Here is a 23,402-nt window from a genome sequence, read left to right on the forward strand (position 1 = left end):
TAGTATTTCTTGCCAACCCATACTTAATATTGTGTTATAAGCAATGTTAGCATTATATAATTAAGATGAACACTTACCTGAAAACATCTATTAAAATCCCTAGTACTAAGATTTTTTAAAAATTCTCTCATAAACCCAGTTAATTACTCTGTGAACTGGAAAAATTTCAATCAGAATCAAAATATTTCAAACTGATTCAAAGTATGTTTCTTTTTATAATCCAAACACATCCTAAATCCAATAGAGATGATATTAATATGTCAGCATATTATATATATTAATATATTAATATAAGCATTTATTATTAGATTTATTATTAAATTTAAATTTATTATTTAAATAATAAATTATTAATATATTAATATAATTAATGTAAGCATTTATTATATATATAATTAATACATATATACTTATTTTATAGATATATAAAATGTATATATAATTAATATATATACTTATATTAATATATATACTTATATATAGTTAATATAAGCTTATAATTCTTTTTTAAGGTTCTTAAGGGAAAAATGGGCTTCTTACTGAAGAATATATACTAATACAATTTTTGTGATGCTTTTGGCTGAGTTGTTTTGCCTAGAAGCACCTTAGCTTTATCGTAAGAGCCTTTAATACACAAATCATAGAGTAGGAAAAGTAATGAGCACACTGAAGGCAGTTACACAGTGTATAGATCTTGAACTATGTTATTGTGTTTCACTTGCAGTTGGAGCTTTTTTTTTTGTTTTGTTTAACGAAGAAAGCACATAGTGTTACGTAGGACAAAGAACATGTGTACAGTATACATATATATATATAAAAATTATTAATGTTAATTATATAATTTTGTTTTTCCAAAGTTCTGAACAGTGCCTGATGCTAAATAAGCAAAACGATAATAAAGTGTAAAGTAGGGGGAGAGAAGCAATGTCTTTGTATTGCCAAGGTTTTACTAAATGACTTAAGATATCCCTTTTATGTTTTTGTACTTGAGCAGTCTTGCCATAGAAAATTCCCTTTCTTCTCAGCCCCTCTCACTACGAAATTCCTTTCACTTTGCTGTACTACCTTTTCTTCCTGTTTAGAAGGAAACAAAGCAAAGCCCAGGGTTCCTCCTCTACCACTGTGTACCAGTTCCTCATTTGCACCTATTCCTGCCTTATTTTCTCATCCTGAATGCTCACCTGGCTCCAGCCTCTGTAATTACACTGGATAAGCTGATTGTGTGTAAAGATGTAGCTCCCCTGTACATGATATTGCCATTCTTAAGGTTTATAAATTATTAACCCGGAGGTTTCTGTGAGCCGATTGAAATGACATGTAACATTCTGTGTGTATACATACTACATGGGAGAGTGGGGTACACAGCTTGTATCTGTTTCTCAAAGGGGTCTGGAACACCAGAAAATATGGAGAATGTGGGAGCTGACTTTTAGATTTCCACCTGTACCACGATAGTCCCTTTTTTAAAAGAACAAAACTCTTTAAACTCTGATACTTGGACAGCAGTGAAAGATGTATTGATGACTCGTTTGTTTTGGCACATATAAAATTTATTGGTACTCATTTGTTTATCCCTTAGTTTCGTAAATGTGTCTGCCATTTGTGAATAGTAGAACCAAAGGTCACTAGAATCCTTTGTTGTGGGGGAAGTGTAGATCCTACATATAACCCAAGCAGATGTGTATCACCTATCGATGATAAAAATCTTAACTTCTATAAGGAACATGTAAGAACTATGTGGTCTGATACATTCTAAAAATTATATCTAGATTACAAAATGTTCAAATTATTAACTTTCATTTTTTTCTCTTTAAAAACCCATGGTGAGGACAAGGTAGAGGAAGCAAACACATTTAGTCAAATGTTGGGTGTAGTTGTTCTAAGAAAACCAGCTTATAATCTTTTCAGATGATATTTAAGTTGAATAGGTCAGAAAATAAAAAAAGAGAGAGGACTATGTAACAAAGTTGGACCCAAATCCTAGATTAGCAGAAGCATTTCAATGATCAATTCATTCAAACATGAATTTATTTCTTTTTATAGCTGTCTCCTGGTAAAATGATCTGAATGAATGATGCTTGAAAAATGATTTTTGCTGTGTATGTGTATGTGTGTGTAAATTGTAATTTAGCTTATTTTATATGATCTACTTAGTGTTTTTGTAGATGTTTTCTTTTTCCAAGATCAAACTTGGCTAATGGAAATACTCTTCTTGGTATGTTATTACTGTGTTTAAAGGAAATTGCAAATTAAATATTAACTTATTAGCCAGGTACTCTAATGGATTAGTTATAAGCATAGCTATAAGAGTCTTGAAAATGCAAGCCTTTTGTTTTCTTGAGATTCTAAGACTACTACTTTATAACCTCAGTGATTAAATAGCTTCATATAATTTAAATTTAGCAAACAAAGAACTGAGGCATGGCATTTTAATAAGGGATTTACCTTGTGTTGGAAACACATAGTTAAGTAAATATAGTCCTTTGAAAGAGGATACTTTCAGTGCATTTTCACAATTTAAAGATACTTGTTTTTTTCCTTACAACAGCATAAATTAAAAGGTAAGAATTTCTATTCTCTATGTTTACTCACTTTTTTCTGACCCTCCTCATCAAACCTTTGCCTTGGTTTTAACATGCCGGGAACTAAAGTGACTGACGTCACGGTTGCACTTTCTTTTAAAATGTCAGCTGAAAAGGAAAAGGTGTAATGGAGATTGAAAAACAGAAAAATCAATATAATAAATATGGTATCATTTAGCAGAAGTAATTAATGTTAAATGAAGAGCCTTTGATGGAGGCTTTGTTTTATGTCACATAAAAGCTGATCATGTTGAGATTTTCCTAGATTCTTTTAGGAAGAAGTTTATAATTTTTAGATAACACAAAAAAGTATTATATTTGGAGGAATATGTGTTTGGATTATATTTGTATAACTGAAGTTACGACTTGGGGGAAACTTCCATGTTATATGTACCATGTTAAAAGAGATGTATAGTCCAGCCATTTCATAGTATAATGAATTTATATTGAGAGATATACCTTATGTAAAGGAATCTGATTATCTTAACTATAGAGGATGAAAATGAGGGTGATAATATTAAAAAACGTAGGTACTCATTTCAGTAGAATAAATGGGTTTGTCTTGGATTATACTAACACTTTTTAACTACAGAAATGAATGGCTTCTAATTTTAAAGGTTTACAAATGAAGATTTAACAAAGAACCATTTTGGTAAGCTCATTATAAGATAAAAGAAAATGTACTTTTTTGATTGAAAAGTATTTGCTAAGAATTTTCCTCCACATGTGCCAGATCTGCTTTGGAACACACACGCCACCCCTTCCTCCATTATCTATTATAGGATTATGGATGTTTAGAGTATTTATGAATATATAACATTTTGATTCAGAATGTTCAAGCTATATGAAATTGTCACTGAAGGTTTTCTTTTTATTATTATTATTATTTTGAGATACATTCCATCAATACCTAGTTTATTGAGGGTTTTTAGCATAAAGGGCTGTTGAATTTTGTCAAAGACCTTCTCTGCATCAATTGAGATAATCATGTGGTTTTTGTCTTTGGTTCTGTTTGTGTGATGAATTACGTTTACGGACTTGCATATGTTGAACCAGCCTTGCATCCCCGGAATGGAGCCTACTTGATCATGGCAGATAAGCTTTTTAATGTGCTGTTGCAATCAGCTTGCCAGTATTTTATTGAAGATTTTTGCATCTATGTTCATCATGAATATTGGCCTGAAGTTTTCTTTTCTTGTTGAGTCTCTGCTGGGTTTTGGTATCAGCATGATGTTGGTCTCATAAAATGATTTGGGAAGGATTCCCTCTTTTTGGATTATTTGGAATAGTTTCAGAAGGAATGGTACCAGCTCCTCTTTGTATGTCTGGTAGAATTTGGCTGTGAACCCATCTGAATCTGGGCTTTTTTTGGGTGGTAGGCTGTTAATTGCTGCCTTGACTTCAGATCTTGTTATTGGCCTATTCAGGGTTTCGACTTCTTCCTGGTGAAGGTTTTTAATCCTTCTCCATAATAGCAGTTGTTCCTATTAGGAGCCTGTAATACTGTGCCTTCTAGATTGCAAACAAAAAGTACCCCTAACACACACACAGAGTCTTGCTTAATGTGTGTTTTTTTCATTGAAAATATAAGCATATATAAGAAAGGCTCCTTTACCACAGACTGTTTGAATTACTAGGTCATTTAATCTCTAATTTCTTGCATTAGAGAGTTGGGGAAAAGTCAATTTTTTGTTTTGCTAACAAGAATATTTTTATGTACACACACATACATAGGCTACTGAGATAGCATTTTTGTAAATGCTACCATATACATTAGGCTACTTCAAGAAGCTGTCTTTTTGATTGTGAAAAACAATTTCATAGGTTTATATGGTTCCTAAGTATCCCTTTGGCAAATTACAATTAATGGTAGTTTTATATTAAGCTCCTGATACATTAACATGTAGAAAACTGTGCCTTAATAGCCTTAATACGCCACAGCATACATGTGACACCTTGATGAATGGCACTGCAGAAAAACATCACTTTTTTTCTCTCCCAGATGTCTATTTCACAGATGTCCATCTTCTTCAAGTGAGAAGTTGCTGATTGTACATTGATATAGTTTTCTTCCAGTTTATATAATGTGCATATATAGAGGGGTACACACAGAAAGTAATGAAACTAGCAAAATCATTTGTACATTTACAGCAGATTTTAGTTTTCATCAGTATTTTAAGTTCATCAAATTACTTCTTAGTACCTTGAATAACATTTTCGCAAATATACAGAGATCATACTTTATTACAGCAACAGTGGCTTTCTTTGATTAATATAACATATAAAAATGTTTTTAAAATTTGTCTCTTTTTATTTCCTTGCCTAACGAGAGTTTTATTCTGTAGATCTGAAGTTTACATGTGAAAATTATGGGATTTGTCACATTCAAGATCTTGATTGATAGCGGCACTCAGTAAACACTTGCTGCTTGTTAGGTACTAGGCTGAGAACTTCATCCACGTGACTGATTTAATACTCGCTAACCTAATGTAGTGGGTGCTAGCCCTGTTCTCATTTTAAAAACAAGGAAATGACAGGCTCAGAAAGGTTAAGTGATTTGGCCAGGGTCAGGTAGCAGGTCCAGGATGTGTTCTGCAAAACCGAAACTTTGCTTTTCCTCTTTAGATTTCTGACAAGAAGCGTCTTTATGCGAAGTGTTATTATTAACATTGTTTTTGAGCTTTGTTAGTAGATAACTTGCCAGTATCTTCCCAGTGATCATAGTGGACCTCCTAGCTTTAACTCAGTTTTGGTGACATTTGTTGTTTGCTAATGATAAACAACTGGTGGGGTAGCCCTGCCCTTCCTGTAGGGGATGAGAGGTGCTTCAGATGCCAGAGCATCCAGTGAGAGAGGAGTGGTGGCCTTGTTCCCAGGTATCCCAGGAGTACAAAGGGGGCCACTGCCTGGGAAATTCAGGAAGGCTTTCTTTTGGATGTTATACCAGGATTGAAGTTAAACAGTCAGTTATCTGAAAAGTATCAGAGTGGGAGTGGGGTAGAGGGTTCAGAGTGGGAGTAGGGTAGGGGCTTCTCGGCAAAAGAGATAGACTAAGAAAAGATGGAGAGTCAGAAACATTATGGTAAATGCAAGGCTTTTAAGCATGTTGGTGCTTATGTGTCAGATTTTGTTTTAAGCATTCTACTCCATAGAGTAAACTTATGGTGCGTGCTGTAGTTTTCCTTGGGAGTTCTTATCTTTGGCACTCCTCACTTTCCCCAGAAGATATATGGATCTCACCTTGAGAAACCTGATGTATAAGTAGGTATCCTGATGTGGGGGAGGGTGAAGAATCTTTACTATAGAACATTTACACTTAGACAATTTCTCAAAAAGAAAGCTCATTTTAAACCTTGGAATGTTACATAAACAAGTGGTAATTTAATTTTGCTCAGTTCTATTAAAACTGTTATTGTCGCCTCTGCTGAAATAATTTAGTCATATTAGTTTTGTGATATATGTATTTTTAATAGCAAAAAATTGGCATAAAATAATCACATCACTTCTTACTTTCCATTGCTAATTTGGAGTGTAATGTTTTAGTTCTAATTTCCTGTTTCTCCTAGCTACAAGACATCTATTTAATTTTATAACTCCAAAATGAAAATATCCTTGATTAAGATGATTCTGTATCCTTCATGATTGAATGTGGAGCAGTTTTATATTTTTTATAAAAATAATTTCATGAAATTTGTTTCTTTTGGAGATACTTTATACATGAATGGCATTGAAAAAATCTGTATTTTAATTATTAATCTTCTATTATTGTTTTGTGTCAGGATCTTGTTACTTTAGGATATCTGTCTAGCAGAGGCCTGAACAAAAAAACATGTCTTGGCAACTGTTTGTCCTGCAGAAGAGTGTAATTCGTTTTGTTAATACAATTCTTTGGAAAATATATACATATATTTTCAATTATTTATCTTCCTTGGGCGAGTGGCTATGAACAATGCAAGGGTTAGGGACATTGACAACCTTACACTATAGAAAATACATGTATAACTGTTGGCTCCTACCAAACTTAATTGTTAATATCCTGCTGTTGATCAGAAGTCTTACTAATAACACAATTAGCCCATATTTTGTATGTTTATGTATAATGTACTATGTTCTTAAGTAAGCTAGTGAAGATGAAATGTTGTTAAGAAAATCATAAGGAAGAAGGAATATATTTACCGTTCATTAAGAGGATCTTCAGTAAAGATCTTCATCATTGTCATCTTCATGTCAAGCAGGCCAAGGAGGAGGAGAGGGAAGGGAATAGATGGTCTTGCTCTCTCAGAGGAGATTCCCTATATATAAGGACTTAGGCAGTTCCAACTCATTGTTCAAGATTCAAATATAATTTTTTACATGGCCAGCTCTATGATATCTTAGGATCTGTGATTTGTAGAATAATTTTTCAGGCTCTGTAATACTATTTTTAAGGGATGATAAAATACTATTCATCCCTAAATGAAAGACACCTTTAAGTAGACTCCATTAGGTATACGATGGACATCACTAGGATATGGGTTCTTGTTTCCATGGGTTGGCCTAAGGTGAAACTCTGTCCTACAAAACATTAAAATCTTGATAAAACTTGTTAAGTCAAGAAGAGTGATAGTAGATCCTCTATTATGACTCACATACAGAGTGTCTGTTGTTTTGAGTAGCAGTGATGGTCTTTCATATAGGAATATAATTATAAAAACAATATGCATTTGTATTAAAAATACGTTTTTCTACCTTGTAAAACTCATTCATTGCAGAAAACTTACAATTCCAATGTTTGATTTCCCTCCTCTATACCTGTCTATACATATTTTTAAAAGTCAAAATTGTATACTTTTGTGTAAACCTTTAGTAACCACTTGCATTTTCTGTATTTCATGAACATTTTCCAGTGTTACATATTCTAGAAAATGTATGTATGTGCATGTATGGAAGATGTATATTGTTGACAAAATTACATTGATGTATTTAAACAATCTTCTGTTATTAGACAGGTGGTTTCATATGATGGTTTTGACAAACTGTAAATTTACCATAGACTCTTGGATTTCCATAATTTAAAAATTAAAATGAATTTATATAATGAAAATATATTGGTGTTTCGATTGTATATTTTATCAGGGTTTTTGAAATTAACTGTAGGGTTTTAATTATAAGTCTTAAGTTTTTTTTAAATTGTACTTTAAGTTCTGAGGTACATGTGCAGAATGTGCAGGTATGTTACATAGTTATACACATGCCATGGTAAGTCAGGCTATAAATAAATACTAAAATGCTGTATTATCTGGATTAATCATGTCTTGGGAGTATTTCGAGTTTGAGACTATTTATTTAGGCAATAAATAAGATCCTTCTAATTTTGTAAAAACTGACGCATTGCCCTAAAGTGAGTTCTTCACTCTTTTTGCTATCTGTAATCTATACAAACAGCTTTTGAAGTTTTTAAAATAAGATCTGCCTTGCCACTTCTGGTGTTCTCATTAATGTTTATTCATTCATTGTTTGACTTTATATTTTATGTTATTTTAGAAAATGTGTTATATGGCTTGTTAGCTACTTTACATCTTTAAATCACATTACATAAGAATCTTTATTTTTAGGGGTTTGCTGTGTGAGTTTAGTGGTTAGATTATCTGCATCTCAATACTTAAAAACAAAAACAAAAAGAACCTGATGGTTGGCATTTCCAAAACATTTATTAAAATATGATTTTAAGACTATGAAAAATCTTCAGCTTGCTCTCCACTGGGTTTCATTGTAGATGGAATTTGTTGTTGTTTAATCTTGAAGATGATTGATGTATAATCTTGAATCATCTTGAATAAGATAAATAGATATCAGTGACCAAATGTACATGATTTCTCATCTTTTTCCAACAGCCTGCTGTTACCAGTAGGAGAAAATACACAGTGTCCCATTGGGATGGGGCCTTTTAATTTCATTCGAGTGGCAGCCTGCATTGAGAGTTGCAACTCCTGGGTGAATAGAATCTCAAACATATAGCATCATTTTGGCTAGATGAACAAGGAGAGAGAGAAAGAGGGAAGGTGGAGAAAGAGAGAAAGGAAAAAGAGAGTCATAGTTGTATGTAGAGTTAAGATTTATTATTTTAGTTAACACGGAAAAGGAAGACAAATACTGAGTGACCTCAAAAATAAAGTATAAGGTAATATCCCGTAATCTTTACTCTGCAAGTCACCCTTTCTCAAAATGGCTTCCAAAAACGAGAGGGGAATCCAGAAAAATGTTTACAAATGTTTCGTTGCTGGAAAGTGGGTAGTACACTTCTCTCAGGACTTATGTCACAAAAATACATCCTCATTGTTTAAGGAAGTCTTCAAGGGAACAGATCTAATTGCTCTATCAGCTGTTCTCCCTACAGCAAGTTAGAAAACTAAAAACCTATATTTGCATTGGTTATTTAAGAATAATATTATAAAATTCCTTCATTTTTCAACCACACATTCATCTACCTTTTCAATATCCTGAGTTTAGGATACTGAGGAAACACGTCTTATGGTACATGACCAGCCAAGGCTTAAGAACAGAATAGTGAGACTGCATTTTAAGACTGTCTCTCCGACAGACCCCAGTGTGTGATGCTCCCCACCCTGAGTCCATGTGTTCTCATTGTTCAACACCCACCTATGAGAGAGAACATATGAAGGCAGCAAATCACACTGCCATGTCTGTACCTATGCAACAATCTTGCATGTTCTTCACATGTACCCCAAAACCTAAAATGCAATAAAAAAAAAAGAAAAAAAAGATTGTCTCTCTTGAGGCAGTAATACCACCTACAGTATCTAGGGTCACCTTATAGGTAGGCATTTATCACCCTTTTATGACTGAGGAAACCTAGACTCTGAGTATTCCACTGTTAGTCAATTTATTTGCTCCTTTATTCACTTATTTACTCAAAAAGCATTTGCTGATCACTTGCCAACTGTCCTGGGAAGACGCTGGGGATACAAATTGAACAAGATGCTGTCCTCACCCTGCTCTCAAGTGGCTCACATCTTTGACAAGGCTGTTATTAAGCCATGGGGCCTAGGGTCTGGATAGGCTCTTTCCAGGATCCTACTGCTGACAGAGGTCAAGGGTAGGGCATCCACTGAAAGGTGAAGTTCTAGATGGTCCTGATCAGAAAGAAGAAAGAGGCAAATGCTACATATTAGAAAAGACAAATTAGGCTGGGCGCAGTGGCTCACGCCTGTAATCCCAAGCACTTTGGGAGGCTGAGGCAGGCAGATAGCCTGAGCTCAGGAGTCCGAGATGCAACTGGCTAACGTGGTGAAACCCCGTCTCTACTAAAATACAAAAAATTAGCCAGGTATGGCGGCTTACACCTGTAATCCCAGTTGCTCGGGAGGCCGAGACAGGAGAATCTCTTGAACCCAGGAGGCAGAGGTTGCAGTGAGCCGAGATTGCTCCACTGGACTCCAGCCTGGGTGACAGAGCGAGACTCTATCTCCAAAAAAAAGACAAATTAACCTAGAATATGAAATTAACATTAGAACAGAAGATGAGAATACATATGCAACACTTTTTATATATTTATTTTTATTTTATTTTTATATATATTTTTAAATCTCAGAATTTATTAATGCATCTCCACTCTAAACAGTGGGATTTTATATATATATAAAATATACACACATATACATACATATATATATATATATATATATATATATGTATGTATATAAAAGTGCATTTTAGGTTCTGGGGTACATGTGGAGAACATGCAGGATTGTTGCATAGGTACATACTTGGCAATGTACCAAGTTTGTTGCCTTCATCCCCATCACCTATATCTGGCATTTCTCCCCATGTTATCCCTCCCCAACTCCCCACCCCCCACTGTCCCTCCCCTAGTCCCCCTCCACAGACCTCAGTGTGTGATGCTCCCTTCCCTGGGTCCATGTGTTCTCATTGTTCAACACCTGCCTATGAGTGAGAACATGTGGTGTTTGATTTTCTGTTCTTGTGACAGTTTGCTGAGAATGATGGTTTCCAGATTCATCCATGTCTCTGCAAAGGACATGAACTCATCGTTTTTGATGGCTGCATAGTATTCCATGGTGTATATGTGCCACACTTTCCCTGTCCAGTCTATCATCGATGGGCATTTGGGTTTGTTCCAAGTCTATGCTATTGTAAACAGTGCTGCAATGAACATATGTGTGCATGCATCCTTATAGTAGAACGATTTATAATCCTTTGGATATATACCCAGTAATGGGATTGCTGGGTCAAATGGAATTTCTATTTCTAGGTCCTTGAGGAATTGCCACATTGTCTTCCACAATGGTTGAACTAATTTATACTCCCACCAGCAGTGTAAAAGTGTTCTTATTTCTCCACATCCTCTCCAGCATCTGTTGTCTCCAGATTTTTTAATGATTGCCATTCTAACTGGCCTGAGATGGTTTCTCGATGTGGTTTTGATTTGCATTTAGTGATGATGAATATTTTTTCACATATTTGTTGGCCGCACATATGCCTTCTTTTGAAAAGTGCCTGTTCATTTCCTTTGCCCACTTTTGAATTTTTTTTTTTTTTTGGTAAATCTATTTTAGTTCTTTGTAGATTTTGTATGTAAGTCCTTTGTCAGATGGTAAGATTGCAAAAATTTTTCCCATTCTGTTGGTTGCCAGTTCACTCTAATGATTGTTTCTTTTGTTGTGCAGAAGCTCTGGAAGTTTAATTAGATCCCATTTGTCTATTTTGGCTTTTGTTGCCAATGCTTTTGGTGTTTTAGTCATGAAGTCCTTGCCTACGCCTATGTCCTGAATGGTTTTGCCTAGATTTCCTTCTAGGGTTTTTATGGTGTTAGGTCTTATATTTAAGTCTTTAATCCATCTGGAGTTAATTTTAGTGTAAGGTGTCAGGAAGGGGTCCAGTGTCTGCTTTCTGCACGTGGCTAGTCAGTTTTCCCAACACCATTTATGAAACAGCGAATCCTTTCCCCATTGTTTGTTTTTCTGAGGTTTGTCAAAGATCAGATGGTTGTAGTAGATGTGTGGTGTTTCCTCCGAGGCCTCTGTTCTGTTCCGTTGGTCTATATCTCTGTTTTGGTACTAGTAGCATGCTGTTTTGATTACTATAGCCTTGTAGTATAGTTTGAAGTCAGGTGGCGTGATGCCTCCAGGTTTGTTCTTTTTGCTTAGAATTGACTTGGCTTTGCAGGCTCTCTTTTGGTTCCATATGAAGTTTAAGGTGTTTTTTTTCCAGTTTTGTGAAGAAGGTCATTGGTAGCTTGATGGGGATAGCATTGAATCTATAAATTACTTTGGGCAGTATGGCCATTTTCACAATATTGATTCTTCCTAACCATGAGCATGGAATTTGAAACACAGACACATGAGGCTGGTTAAGAATTTTTTTTCTGTAATCCATTATATTTTATTGAATACCAAAAGCATGTTAGATATTTTAGCATTCAGGGTTGTATACAATATAACTTCTTTCTCTCAAGATGGGAAAAAGAATAATAGAATAATAGAAGAATCTTATGCAAGAGTGAAGGTATTAATTTATTTCATCTCAATAAACATTTACTGAGAGTAAAACTTGTTTCTTGCCCTTGAGCTCACAGCCATTTAAGACACCTGTGACAGATGCCAGCCACTAAGGGCTCTCTCTGTATTAGAGTGTGGCCTGAAGGTGATGGGAACAGCTGAAGGCTTCCAAAAGCCAGGGAGGAGCATGTTTAAATTTGTATCTTGGCTCACAAGATACAAATTGAAGTGTACAGGTGGCTCACGCCTATAATTCCAGCAAATAATGAAATATTGTCTAACAGTCATTTCATTTTTTAAATTTCCTTTCTTGAGTTATTTTACTTTCCTTTCTAGAGTTATTTTCCTTGTTCTTGGTAATACTACTTTGCAGCAAAATAAAGTAACACTTAAGTTAACCTGAACACTTGAATATGGTTGAAAAGTCACAAGGAAGAAGGTAGGAAAGTCATTCAAGTAATTAAAATAGAAATGTCTGTAGCAATGCCCTTTTGATAAGACCAATAAACAAGTCACAGTTTTCTTGGATTATTGTATATTAGAAGCAGCAAATTAGGAGCTAAGAGCATACATAGTGAAAGTGGTGGAATAGGATATTAAAACCCTTACAAGTAGACTTAAGTACTTAGTGCAGCAATTAGGGAGCTATCTGTTATCCAGGCAAAGGATCCTATAGACCTCATTAGCTCCCCAATGGCACCTCTGTGTTTACAACCAAGTACAAAAATTAGAGTTCATAATGATGACCCTTGGAAGGTATGATTACATTTATCTCATCCTATACAAAAAGGCAGAGAAGAATAAGATTTCTCTTTGAATGTAAAGATAAAAGTTTGGGCACGTACATGAATAAATTTCATGAATTTGGAAAGCTGACTTTGTTCAACTATTATTTTCTGAGCACATCCTATGCTCTAGATAGTTTCCAAGTGCTGGAGATATAAAAAACAGATACAATCCTTGCCTTCATAGAATGTACAGAATAGTAGGTGAATTGGACGTAAATCACATAGTATAAATTATCACCACGGTAAGTGCTGCTCTGGGAGGACAGAGCATATTGTAACATCATGTTTATGGCTGATAGGGCTGGTGGGGAAATGTAACTTAAATCCCCAGCTGAGTGATTTAGACTTACCAAAACAGAGTGTGACTTGAGACCTGGCTGCTCTGAGATGAGCTTTGCATGCTCCATTCTCTTAAATTCTCCAGAGGGAAGGACAGAGAGACACCAACCAAGAATGTCCATTCACCTTCTCTTCAGAAACACCTGGGGTGGGAAGTAATGTAAAGGAGAAGTACATGGTGCTGGTAGAATTTATAATCCTGATCAAAGTCTTTGGAAGCTGTATTCTCATTCTTTTCCTTGATTTTTTCATCTGTAAAATAGGCAAACAGGGGTGACTTATTATAACTCATAAGTTTGTTGTCAGCATCAAATGAATTGATGTGAAGCACTTAAGGATGCAGTAATTGGCAGTTGTAAGCTATGTAAACTACCACTGCTGCAGTGGTGGTTGGTTGTTCATTGCTATTACTATAAAACAATGGTATTTATTTTTGTGTCATGAGATTGTAAGCTCAGTGAATGCAGGGACTTTGGTTTGTTCACTGCTGTAGCCCCATTGGGGCATGCGTAGGTGCTCAATAAACATTTGTTGAATAAATGCTTTGGGAAAGTTAGTAGAGAAACGGTATATAAATGTTTATTTCCAATGGTGCATTTGTTGAGGCCAGCATATCTTGAGAGAACACTGATTTTGGCGGGGGGGATGGAATGAAGAATTATGGGGAAAGCAATAATTTTAGAATTTGAAGAACTTTAGGGATTATCTAATCCAAGATTCTATACAGGTAAGAGAACATGAAAGGAGATGTCGTTTGAAAATGATAGAGTATTCCCTTTTTCTATTCTTTAATTTATTTTCAGGCATGATATGATTTTTATTATTTAAGATTTCAAATAATACTGGAGGAACATTTTGGGATAGTGGTTAGAAGCATGAGTTAAGAAAAGGTGAAAAACTGATTTAAAATAACATACCAGTTGGAAGGCAATGCAGTAAGTTGTATAAAAAAATATAAAAAATTGTACAAAAATATACATAAAATGCCAGAGAATTAAATTGCAATAATATAGTTGTGATTTTTCACTCATTCCTATTTCAGAAGCCATTTGTTGTTCTACCTGTTTTCTAGCTCAAATATGCTTTCCAGTGCTTTTCCTACATGGTTTCACAGCAGAATTTGACCCTTAGTTCTACTTCCTGGCTGTTCAGAGCCCTCTTGCCTTCCATTGTACCACATTGTCTGGCTTTATTGGCTTTTTCCATGTTTTCAGCACTTCCTTAGCATACCACTCCACGAGTTGAACCCCATAGCTCCATCAGAGACAAACTCTCGTTAGTGCTTCTTTTTGTTCTTCCAAACTTCAATTACTGTCTACATCAGTGCTGGCCCATAGAAATATGTGAGTCATGATGCAAACTTGACATGTAATTGTAAGTTTTCTAGTAGCCACATTACAAAAGTAAAAAACAGAAGAAAATAATTTTTATATTTTTAGTCTGATATATCAAAATATTATTTCAACATGTCAGTATAAAAATAGAGATCTTACATTCCCTTTTAATACTGTCTTGGAAATGCAGCATGTGTCTTATTTATAGTACATTTCACTTTGCCCTAGCTGTATCCCAGGTGCTCCGTAGACAACTTGTGACTAGTCATACCACATTGGAACCTGTATGTCTGTGGGCTCACAAAGACCAAATATTTATCTTTAGTGCATAACTTTCCCTGGGCTCTAAACCCATGATGTGGTGTCCTAGGAAGCACTTCAGACTCAGCCTGTCTGCAGCTAAGCATATCCTCATCCCTTCCTTCCCCCAGCCTGCTCTACCTCTAGTGTTTGCATCCCATGAAAGATACCTTCATCTACCAAGGATCTGTCCACTGTTCCCCATCATTGCCAGTTCCATGGGCCATGTCACCATTGTTTCCTATCTGGGCTATGTTGGTAGCCTCCTAACTGCTCTTTCTGCCTTCATTCTTGCCATAACACAATGTTGCTCACAATCCTGCATGGTTCTAATAGTCCCCCCACAGTCTACGATCTTTCCTTAGTTTCCATTGCCTTTAGCATTAAGTCCAAACATGCCTTATTGTATCCATCAAGGGTCACTTCCCTGCCTGCCTTTCTGGGCTTCACCCTTCTCTCTCTCCATTTTAGCCATCCTGCTTTCCTTCACTTCTCACTCTCACTTTTCTCTGCCTGGAGCATTCTGCCCTCTCCTTTTGTGTAGCTAAGTCAATTTTGTCCCTTGGGAGGTTTTGGTAGAGAAGTCTTTCACTGCCCTTGGCCTAGGTCATTCTCCTCACATCCTCCATCGGTCTCATCATTTGTAAAGCCTTGTATTTGTCTTCTTTACTGGACTATACATTCTGGGAAGGAGGGGACCAGGTTCAACTTTTGCTCTGCCATGTGTGGTATATAGTAAGGTACCTTGCCTGTAGTCAGTATTTCATGAATAGTTAGAAGGATGAATGAATGAAGATGTCCAGAAAGAACACTGTATTAAAGTCCTCAGGTTTAATTAACTTTACTGAGCACACGAATAACCTTTGGAACATCTCAGCCTCTGCTTGAATACCTAGTGATAGAAAGCTTACTAACTAGAAGAATTTCTTTTTTGGAACAAGTCATTATTAAAAAGCTGTTTCATTATATATAGAAAGTATGTCTTATGTAAGAAAATGGCTTGTAAACTTTAAAGCATTACCCCCTCAAAAATACATCAAATAGATGCTGTATTATTCTGAGTACCCTTTTTTAACTTGCCATTGTTGAGCTTGGTTAATAGACGCATCATGATTTTTATTTTCTATTGAAAAACAATGTATATATATTTTTTACTCTTGCCAATTATTGTCCACAATAGAGAAATACATGTCACCTCATTTTTCATTTTCTGTCTTGTTTACATGGGTCTGTGTTTAAATGCATTCATGTGCATGTGTGTATATGTTTTGTCTGTCTCTGAAATTAAAATCTAAAATATCCAGTGTTTTCCATTAGGTCTCATTTGTTACACATTTCTACTTTTAAATTACTTCTGAACCACAGAATCTGGCAGGCCTTTTTGGAAGGCATTTGAGGATAACTACTCTATCTGGAATCCAGCCATTTACAGTATTTGGAAGCAAAGAACAAAGCAAAGCAAATTGAGATTATTTTGTTGAATGTTTTAAAGTTTTGGAAAGAACAATTAAAAAGAAATCCTTCATGGGTGCATGCTTTGAAAACACCAAGTTTTCTCAGCCTTTAATTTTGTGCATCTGAAAACCAACTTGAATTTGTCTTTAATCCCCTGCTAGTCAGTAGAAAGTAAACAGGCAGAATTTCTAATCCTGTATGGCCTTGGAGTAATGTTTAAAGGAACAGGATAGTTTAATGGATTAATCACTCTTCTTTACACTATTAGATTCAAATCCAGCAGAGGTCCAATCTTGATGATGTGTGCCATTCTCATTTTTTCTCAAGATAATGCATATGTAATTGTCTGAGTTTTAGAATGTCTAAAACCTCTTGATAATGTTAAGCATGTTGAGCAATCGTAGTGATATTGACCTCACACTAATATTAGAGAAGCAGTAGAGGTAAACAGATGTGGGCTCAAGTCTTGGCTGGCTGTGGGCTGTATTCCAGCTCCTGCTAATAGCAGCTAACATTTATTGAGTGCTGACCAGGTGCCAAACACCACGCTGCCTGATTTAGGTATGTTATCTCATTCAGTTTTGAGGACAATAGTGGTGTCTCCATTTTATAAATTACCGAGGTTGAGTAACTTGCCAAGTTTACGTAGCTCCCAGTGGAGTTTGAACTCCATTCCTGATGCTTAGCTTTAATGCTTATGCTCTTTTCAGCCATCTCTATGCTGTTTAAATTTGAGTTATTGTCTTTGTCGTTACTTATAATTGCAGTATTTCATTATGTTGGATATGCTTCTAATAATGTTTTAGTTGACCTAAATATAAGGAATACATGTGAGTATTTTCAGAAAGTTTTAAAAACTCTAGCTATTATTTCTGAAAATATAAACCTGCAAATTACCGTTTATGTTACTTTAGAGGGAAAGTGGGTAGAAGTTTCTCTTCCTTGTTGTAGTTAAGTCAATCCTAAAAAAACGAATAAGGACTTTAGAGCCATTCTTTATGTTTTGAATGAAACATGGATCTGTCCCTCTTTCTCTGGATAGAGCTTATGCAGTAGTTGCTGTTCAGCAGTTAATTTAAAGCTGTGTCAAGAATTGTCACCAGTGTGAGTCCTGCTTGCTATCACTGAGGGTTAACAAACAGTAATGCAGCTGGCCTCAGAATTTTTTTTAGTTGAACCACAGGTCACTCTGCAACCTGTCTTTCCATGGAGCATTTAGCCCCATGATTCTGAATATCCAGACCTCAAAAGGAGAATAGTACTTATTACACCTTGTTTTTCCTTTGCAATTTTTTGGAGTGTGTGTTTGTGTATGTGAGTTTGTCACCGAGTAGCTTTTGCTACCTAATCTGACCTTTAAACTTTCTCATATACCTTTAAAATGATTCTTAGGGGGAATTTAGTTTGCCATTTAGAGGAAGTTTTAGTTCTAGTTTCAGAAAACATTGGTTGGCATTGTCTGCAAATCACAATGAGAAATCCAGGCTTCATAATCCCGAACCCCACTTCAAACATTGATAAAAAAAGAATGACTCTGATAATATTAACAAATCCCAGGGACCAAAAGCATGCCAGTCACTGACAATGGGTGTCCTGGGGAACACGTTAATCAGTGTTCTAACTTCTCCCCCCTTGAAGTTTAAGTTTAAAAAAAAAAAAAAAAAAAAAGATCGATCCCCTGCTGCCTTGGTGCTTGAATTCATGAGATGTAGAAAGCCTGTGTCTGGGCTAAAATAGTGTTACACTCTCTAACTGAGCAGCTCTTGCACTGGCACAGAAAGTGAACTTGAGATAAAATAACAAGGACCGGCAGAATGGAGGATGGATGAGTTACATATGATATGGTAAGGCCATCAGTTTTTGCCTGAGTCCTGTAGAGTTGGTGTAATGAGTATCTATCTTTGCTTTGTAGTTTTCAGAGTTTGGGCTACTTAGTAATCTTTCCTAGGTTTGATTAGGGAAAAGATGCCATGATATTTGATTTAATAATTATTGTGGAGTCAGATGGATTTCATTCTGTATCCAGCTACCATATTAATCTCCAGAATGAGTTATATTTTTCTTTCCAGGAATGGGCTGAAAATCTGCCCTTGTCTTTAATGAACTAAAGAAAGATTACTTTATATCTGAAGTAGTTGCATTAGTAATGGAGTCATTCCAAGCACTTTGAAGTTTTTCATACCCTGAAAGAAATGTCAATTAACCTTATAGCTAAAGTAATTTACAGTAAAAATACAGATAAAATGATTGAAGTAGTATTTCTGTGAAAATCTTACTGTTTCTCTTATAAAAATGGTGAGATTTAGAAATGAGATAAAAATTTTCACAGTTCTTTAATGCTGCTGCACGATAATTGTGTGTGTTAATAATAAAGGCATAGCAGGGGATTAGAAGTTTTAGTCACTGCTAATAGCAGTTTAAAAAAATCCCCACAGCAGGTTCAGATATGTGGGAAAGGATTATAGTGAAAGCTCAGCTTAGCTCATAAGGGGCTTATTATGGATCAGCAAACTAGGGCTTCATCAGATATGAAATACAGGTGTATTCTCAGAATTGTTTTACTTTGTGCCACTTGATACCTCTCACAATACATGTATGGAGCACCCTGCAAAAACAACAGCTCTTGAACCAGTTCTTATCAAGTGTTTATAATGGCTCAGGGCCTTGCCTATAATAAATTTCCTATTAATGTTTGTTGAATTAAACAGAGATCTTTCTGAAATGTAATGCTGACCTTCATGCACCTTTGTCCTGAGAGCATAAAATAGGGCTGTGATTCTATATGTGTGTGTGTGTGTGTGTGTGTGTGTGTGTGTGTGTGTGTTACTTGTGGTACTAGTTTGAACTATTGTGCTGTGTAGAAAAGCCAGGAGGGCCTTTTGCCAAAGTACCTCGCTATCCACTGAGCTCTGTGGGTCAGGTTGGGCAATGTGACCCTTCATCAAAGGTCTCAGGCTCTAACGTTTGACTCCTTGTAGCTGTCTTCTTTTGTATCGTTAACTCTGTTGTTATCAGTGGGCCTGTCTTCAGTAACCCCCTTCGTCCCTCTGGCAGGTTACATGTAAAACCAGAGTAAGACAAGTCAGAAGAAGCGACAGAAGCCCTATGTAACATCATGTATGTACATCCAGTGTAATCCAGTGTGCATCTATGTAAATCCAATGTATGAAGTTGTGACCATAATATTTTCTGCTCAGGAGCTGTTTTGCTTGTCAGTTGTTTTTGACTATGTTGCAAATAGGCAGGGTTTGGGTATGCCTCAATTACAACTGCATGAGTTATTTTCTAGTTTTCAAGTACTTTTTCGTCAAAAATAAGTGAATATATTAAAGTGGTGGTGTTTGCAAATAATGCAAGGTATGTTTTCCTGGGTAGCCATTGCTGCTTATGTTTGTTTGTTTTTATTTTTTTATTGATGTGTAAGAGCTGTACATATTTTAAGGGTACATGTGGTATTTTGATATATGCATACAATGTGTAATGATAAAATCAAGGCAATTGGGACATTTGTTAACCGAAACATTGACTCCTTCTTTATATTGGGAACATTCTAATTCTTCTCCCCCAGCAATTTTGAACTATACAACAAATTATTGTTTGTTATAGTTGCCCTACTGTGCTTTCAAACACTAGATCTTATTCCTTTTATCTAACTGTATATTTATACCCATTAACCAACTTCTATTCTTCCTTTCCTCTCCTTACCCTTCTCTGCCGAGGTAACCACCAATCAACTATCTTCATGAGTCCACTTTTATTTAAGCTCCCACATATGAGTGAGAACACATGATATTTATCTTTCTGTTCCTGGCTTATTTCACTTAATATAATGCCCTCCAGTTCCATTCATACTGCTACAAATGACAGGATTTCATTCTTTTCATGAGTGAACAGTATTCCACTGTTATATTTGTATCACTTTTTTTTAATTCATCTGTTGATGGACACCTAAATTATGTATCTCAGCTACTGAATAGTTTGGGCTATTGTGAATAGTACTGCATTAACATAGGAGTGCAGATATCTCTCTGATACACTGATTTCCTTTACATTGCTGGATCATATGGTATTTCTGTCTTTGGTTTTTTGAGGAGGCTCCATATGCTTTCCATAGTGGCTGTACTAATTTATATTCCTACCAGCAGTGTACAAGTGTTTCCCTTTCTCTTCATCCTCACCAGAAGCTGTTTTTTTTGTTGTTGTTGTTTTGTTGTTTATTTGTTTGTTTTGTTTTTGTCTTTTTGATAAAAGCCATTTTAACTGGGATGAGATGATATCTCACTGTGGTTTTATGTACATTTCTCTGATGCACATACATGATGTTGAGCATTTTTTCATACACCTTTTGGATTGCCATGTCTTTTGAGAAATGTCTATTCAGATGTTTTGCCCATTTTAAAAACTGGATTATTTGGTTTTTTAAATTTGAGTTTCTTATATATTCTGGCTATTAATCCCTTGTTTCATGAATAGTTTACAAATATTTTTTCCCACCCTGTGGGTTATCTCTTTGTTGATTGTTTCCTTTGCTGTGGAGAAGCTTTTTAGCTTGATACGATTCCATTTTTCTATCTCTACTTTTGTTGTTTGTGCATTTGAAGTCTTACCCCAAAAATCTTTGTCTTGACAAGTGTCCAGATGCATTTCCCCAGTAGTTTCTTCTAGTTGTTTCATAGTTTCAGGTCTTAGATTTAAGTCATTGATTCATTTTAAGTTGATTGTTATATATGGTAAGAGACAGGGGTCTAGCTTTATTCATTTGCATGTACTTATTCAGTTTTTCCAGCTCTGTTTATTAAGGAAGGAGATTGTCTTTTCCCCAATCAATGTTTCCAGGCACCTTTGTCCAAAAGTGAGTTAGCTGTAAATGCACAGATTTATCTCTGGGTTCTCTTTGGTTTTTATTGGTCCATGGGTCTGTTTTTATTCCAGTACTAAGCTGTTGGGTTTACTATGGCTTTGTAGTATATTTTGAAGTCAGGTAGTGTGATGCCTCCCCTTCTGTTCTTTTTGCTCAGAATTACTTTTCTATTTTGGGGTCTTTTGTGGTTCCATGCAGATTTTATGATTGCTTTTTTTCAATTCAGTGAAGAATGTCATTGGTATTTTGAGAGGGACATTTTAATGGTACCAGGTCTTTCCATCCATGAGCATGGGATATCTTCCCTTTTTTGTCCTCTTCAATTCCTTTCATTTTGTAGTTTTTCTGGTAGAGATATTTTACTTCTATTGTTAAATTGATTCCTAGGAATTTAAAAATTTTTTTGAGCTACTGTAAATGGGATTGCTTTCTTGATTTCTTTTTCAGATTGTTCACTGTTGAGTTATATAAGTGCTACTGATTTTTTTGTATGTTGACTGTATTCTGCAGCTTTACTGAATTCATTTACTGGTTCTAACAATGTTTTGGTCTAATTTTTAGGTTTTAAAAATATCACATCTTTGAACAAGAATAATTTGACTTCTTTCTTTCTAAATTGGATGCCATTTATTTATTTCTCTTGTCTAATTGCTCTAACTAGGACTTAGAGTGAAAGGGCTTTTTTAAAATAAAATTTATTTTTCTTACGTCAAATACTGCAAAAGATATGTTATTGAAAATGTTTTAGGTGATTGGGAACACTTATATTGTAGGTTACAAAGTGGCACCAGTGCAAGATTCCGCACTGAGATGTGTGTCTGTTTTTTTTTTGTTTGGTTTTTTTTGGGTTTGTTTTTGTTTTGTTTTGTTTTTGCCCCCTACGCTTTTATTGTTAATTAAATGAGTCCCTAACTTTTAGAACCAAGTTATTTCTGTTATTGGAAGGATGGAAGGATCAAACTGTCCCTTTGAGCATTATTGGATTTGAATTCCTGCTTGTCCAGAGAAGATATCCTCTTGGGACTCATGTCCCCAGGTCACTGCATTCACCCTATTCCCTATTGCTCCTTTGTGCTGAGAACAAGTGTTTGTTGCCATTCAGCAATGGGCTTACACTGTTCATCCTGACAACTTTCTTCCTGTATTTTAGCTGCATAACTCTATAATCATTTGATTTTTTAGCTAATTTTTACATGAGTACACCAATCCTAAATAAATCATTAGAAAACTTTTACACCACTGGAAAACTGAAGTGTGTAGTAAGATTTCATTATCTTTACTATTTAATAATAAAACCATTTTGCAGTTTTTCTTTTTTGGAAATAATATTTTTTAAGATCACATAATATTTAGCTATTTAGATATTTTACCATTTATTATTTGTCTGTAACTATACATGGTTCAATAAAGGGGAAAAAGTTGATAACTTCAGTGATTTTCTTCCAAGATAGTTATTAACACTGTAGAAATAACAGGGATTTCTGAAGCGAAAATGAATTTTGTGAGTTACATTATAGTTTTTCTGTTCCTTGTGATGAAGGGAAGCTTTCTTTTTTGAGAATAAATCCTATTCCTAAATAATAACAATAATAGAAGAGTCACAGTGCTAACTCTCTATGACCTGTGCATGTAGCATTTGATCCACATAGTACATTAATGAGACCCGTTTTATTTAATCCCAGTGCGACAGATGGGGAAAAAAATTAGGTATGTAAAGTTTAGGAAACCTTACACTGGATCACAAAACTAGTGAGAAATTCAAGATAAAAAGTTCAGGTTTTCTGTTTCTATAAGCACTTAACCACCATCTATACCATTTTTCCAAAATTAAAAGGAGAAATACCCTTTCTTCTACTTCCTTTTCCCAAGAAACAAAAACAGAAAGTGAAGTCCCATTTTGTATACTGAAATCATTGCATTATAAGTGTGTTAAAGAGGATATGGATTTTCTTTGCCTAAAATGTTAGCTTAATTTTAGAAATGTATCATATATTCCCCCCCACCTTTTTTTTTCTGCAACCTCTGCCTCCCATGTTCAAGCAATTCTCAGACTCCTGAGTAGCTGTGATTACAGGTGCCTACCACTAAGCCTGGCTAATTTTTGTATTTTTAGTAGGTACCGAAATTTACCATGTTGGCCAGGCTGGTCTTGAACACCTGACCTCAGGTGATCTGCCCAACTTGGCCTCCCAAAGTATTGGGATTGCAGGTGTGAGCCACCATGC

At 35.3% G+C, this 23,402-nt stretch overlaps 1 protein-coding gene and 1 long non-coding RNA gene across 3 annotated transcripts in view; both read left to right on the plus strand.

Annotated features, from left to right (window-relative positions):
- Positions 1-23,402, plus strand: part of NR3C2 (nuclear receptor subfamily 3 group C member 2) — a 357,173-nt gene that overhangs the window by 81,869 nt on the left and 251,902 nt on the right. The gene's annotated exons all lie outside the window — the stretch shown is intronic.
- LOC116529055 lies at positions 497-6,740 on the plus strand. The gene is made up of 2 exons (XR_004259356.1): positions 497-3,444; positions 4,034-6,740. It is a non-coding gene; the product is annotated as an uncharacterized LOC116529055 (long non-coding RNA).

The sequence above is a fragment of the Sapajus apella genome, unplaced genomic scaffold (assembly GCF_009761245.1).
Source record: "Sapajus apella isolate SASKATOON/1434 unplaced genomic scaffold, GSC_monkey_1.0 scaffold61, whole genome shotgun sequence".
NCBI lineage: Eukaryota > Metazoa > Chordata > Mammalia > Primates > Cebidae > Sapajus > Sapajus apella.